This window comes from Canis lupus, chromosome 12 (genome assembly GCF_003254725.2).
Source record: "Canis lupus dingo isolate Sandy chromosome 12, ASM325472v2, whole genome shotgun sequence".
NCBI classification, from domain to species: Eukaryota; Metazoa; Chordata; class Mammalia; order Carnivora; family Canidae; genus Canis; species Canis lupus.
Window position 1 is genome coordinate 53,251,034 of NC_064254.1, and position 3,172 is coordinate 53,254,205.

Genomic DNA, 3,172 nt, shown 5'->3' on the forward strand with positions numbered 1-3,172 from the left:
ATAATATGCGCAACAAATAAATATTTAAAGTATTAGATTATAACCCAAAGAATCAAATAAATACATAGGATATATTTAATGATTAATACATATCTGCTGGTCTGAACCCAAAGAATCAAATAAATGACATAAATTGGGAAGGAAGGAAGGAAAGAAGGACACATCTTTCCTACAGAAGAATTCCAAATGATAAATATAGAAAGGATAAAAAACAACAGAAAATCACCAATAGAAGAGCACAGTAATAGTTGCTGAAGACAAAATAAAGTAAATTTTAGGGTATATATGGGAAGACAAAATAGAAACTTTATTTTATTTTATTTTTTAAAGAAAAGGGTGAAATTTAATCTTTATTTACAGGACACTGTAAGATAGAAGATTCCACATAGAAATAAGCAATCCACTGAGAGGAGGAGCTTCATACAGTTTGTACAGTTCAGAACTGGTCAAGTATAGTTTCGTTGTAAAAAGTGCTACAATAACAAAACACATTTAAAAAGAGTTCTTAGTAGAGAAACAGTAAGACAAACTTCTACCAAACAGTACACAACAAACAACTTTCTGTCTCAGCTGTACAATCTAAAAGTTAAAGGTCCCAGGAGTGCCATCCTGAACTTGGAATGTATAGCCTTCAGAGGTAGTTTCAGGCACAACATTCTGATCTTCCTCTTCCTCTACAGAGAAATACTTCTCAATCAAGTTTTTTTTTTTTTTTTAATTTATTTTTATTTTATGATAGTCACAGAGAGAGAGAGAGAGGCAGAGACACAGGCAGAGGGAGAAGCAGGCTCCATGCACCGGGAGCCCGATGTGGGGATTTGATCCCGGGTCTCCAGGATCGCGCCCTGGGCCAAAGGCAGGCGCCAAACCGCTGCGCCACCCAGGGATCCCTCAATCAAGTTTAATGAAGCTTTGTACACAGACTCATTTTCATGGTTTTTTAGAGCTTCAATTTTGTCCAAACCCCCACATTCTTCAATCATTATACTAAGTTTCTCAGTTTCACCTAGTTTCTCAGCAGCCTGAAAGATGTTTGAAATGGCATCTAGAATAACCAGAATAATTTTGGTATCTTTTGCAGTTAAGAGGTTCTTCAATGGTTCTATTATGCCACAATGAACGAGGTATACAATCTGTTCAACTGTTCCACCACTTGTATAGTTGGTCACAGCCCATACAGCTTCCTTTTGTGTCTTAAAGTCTGCCTTAGAGAGAACGCCAACGAGGAATAGGACTAATCCATGATTCACAACTTGCTGTATCTGGTCCTGGCGACCAGCTGTGATGTTTGACATTGTCCATGTAGCTTCCTTCTGAATATTAGTTTTGGGGTTCGTTAGCAGGCTGGGAAAGACAGCAAGTGCTCCTACATCTATTACAACCTGAGTGTGTTCATCTGTCCCAGTGACAATATTTCCTATGGCTCTTAGTGCAGGAGTCACAATGGGTAATTCAGTAGCTCCTAGAAGCTTCACAAGTTGGGGCACAACTCCTGTTTTCACAACCATTTCAATCAGTTCATTTGGACCATCAGTAAGGTAGGAAATGGCCCAGCAGGTATCTGCTAATACTTCTGGATCATCATGATGCAGGAGACGAACTAAGGTAGGAAGAATCTGCTCAACAGCATCTAACGGGGGTGCTGGATTCTTGTTGAGACAAAGGTTTGAGAGTGTCCAAGTAAGGTTAGTAAGTAACCACATGCTAAAGATGACATATCAGGAACTGCAAGGAGAGCCAACAGTGGGTCAACTGCACCATACTTGATAACCAAGTCTCGAAAAACTGAACCATCACCTTCAATGTTTCCTAGAGCCCATACAGCTTGTTCACTGATGTGGGCATGGGAAGATGCCAACAGAGAAATGAATTCTGGGATAGCACCTCCATCGACCACAGCCTTGGTCTGTTCTGATGTTCCAGAAGCAATGTTAGTGAGGGCCCCAAGCAGATTCAAACTGAATAGGACTACAATCAGTTCTGCCCAAGAAGGACACAAATTTTGGAATCAAACCAGCCCGGATTATGTTGTCTATGGGGGCCTGTTTTTCCCTAGAAAGTAGTTTCCTAGCAGCTTGAGTAGCCTGGAGCTGGCTTTCCAAATTGTTGCTATTTATGCCTTTGACAATGTCATCAACAGACCAATTTACAGTGCCCTGGTTGTTGCGGTTTTCCTGCAGTGGAGAGGTAGCATCATCAGGAAATGAGCTTGCATTTCTCCTTTTCAGCATCTGGTCCTCCTTCTTCGCTTTCCTCAACGCCACATTAACTTCTATTCGGCGCCGCCTCATTCCCGTACTGTCTTTCCCCTTGTTCTTGAATCTGTTAAGGCGGGCAGCTGGTGACTTAGCATTCTCGTTGGTGGACGTGGTTATGAGACAAAGGGAGAGAAAGCTCCACAGCCGGCTCAGGCTTCCACGGGAGGCGGTGCGGGGCGCGCAGGCTGCGGGTCAGCTGCCCTCAAAACCTCCACCGCGGATCAGCCCAGAGACGGTGTGGCCCAAAATAGAAACTTTATAGGAAGGAGATTGTTATCTACTACCCGAGTCAAATGATCAAGCAGCATTTTCAGTAAGCCATCTTAAAACATGTATATGGCATGATGCAACTGAGAAGAACACTTTGCCTTTATAAAAAAATTCCTACAAATTCATTAACTCCAGTTTAGGTATGGGAAAACATCAGATAGATCTCAGTTGAGGGAGATTCTATCATCCGATTACTCTTCAAAAGTGTCAAAGTCAAAAAGGGTTAGTATCCAAAGTATATAAAGAACGTATAAAACTCAACACCAAAAACTCCCACAAATAATCCAATTAAAAATGGGCAAACACATGAACAGAAACATTTTTCCAGTGAAGACATATGGATGGTCAACAGACATGGAAAGATGTTCAACATCACTAATTATCAGGGAAATACAAATCAAAACCACAAGGAGATAGCACCTCATACCTGATCAGAATGGCTAAAATAAAAAACACAAGAAACAACAAGTGTTGGTGAGGATGTAGAGAAAAGGGAACCCTCTTTGTACTGCTTTTGGGCATGCAAAATGGTACAGCCACTGTGGAAAAAAGTATGGAGTTTTCTCAAAAAGTTAGAAATAGAACTACCTTATGATCCAGTAATTGCAGTACTGGGCATTTACTCAAAAAATACAAAAACACTA

At 40.8% G+C, this 3,172-nt stretch overlaps 1 pseudogene; it reads right to left on the reverse strand.

Moving 5' to 3' along the window:
• Positions 1-342: 342 nt before the first annotated feature.
• LOC112658319 (importin subunit alpha-1-like) lies at positions 343-2,450 on the reverse strand (annotated as a pseudogene).
• Between the last annotated feature and the right edge of the window lie 722 nt (positions 2,451-3,172).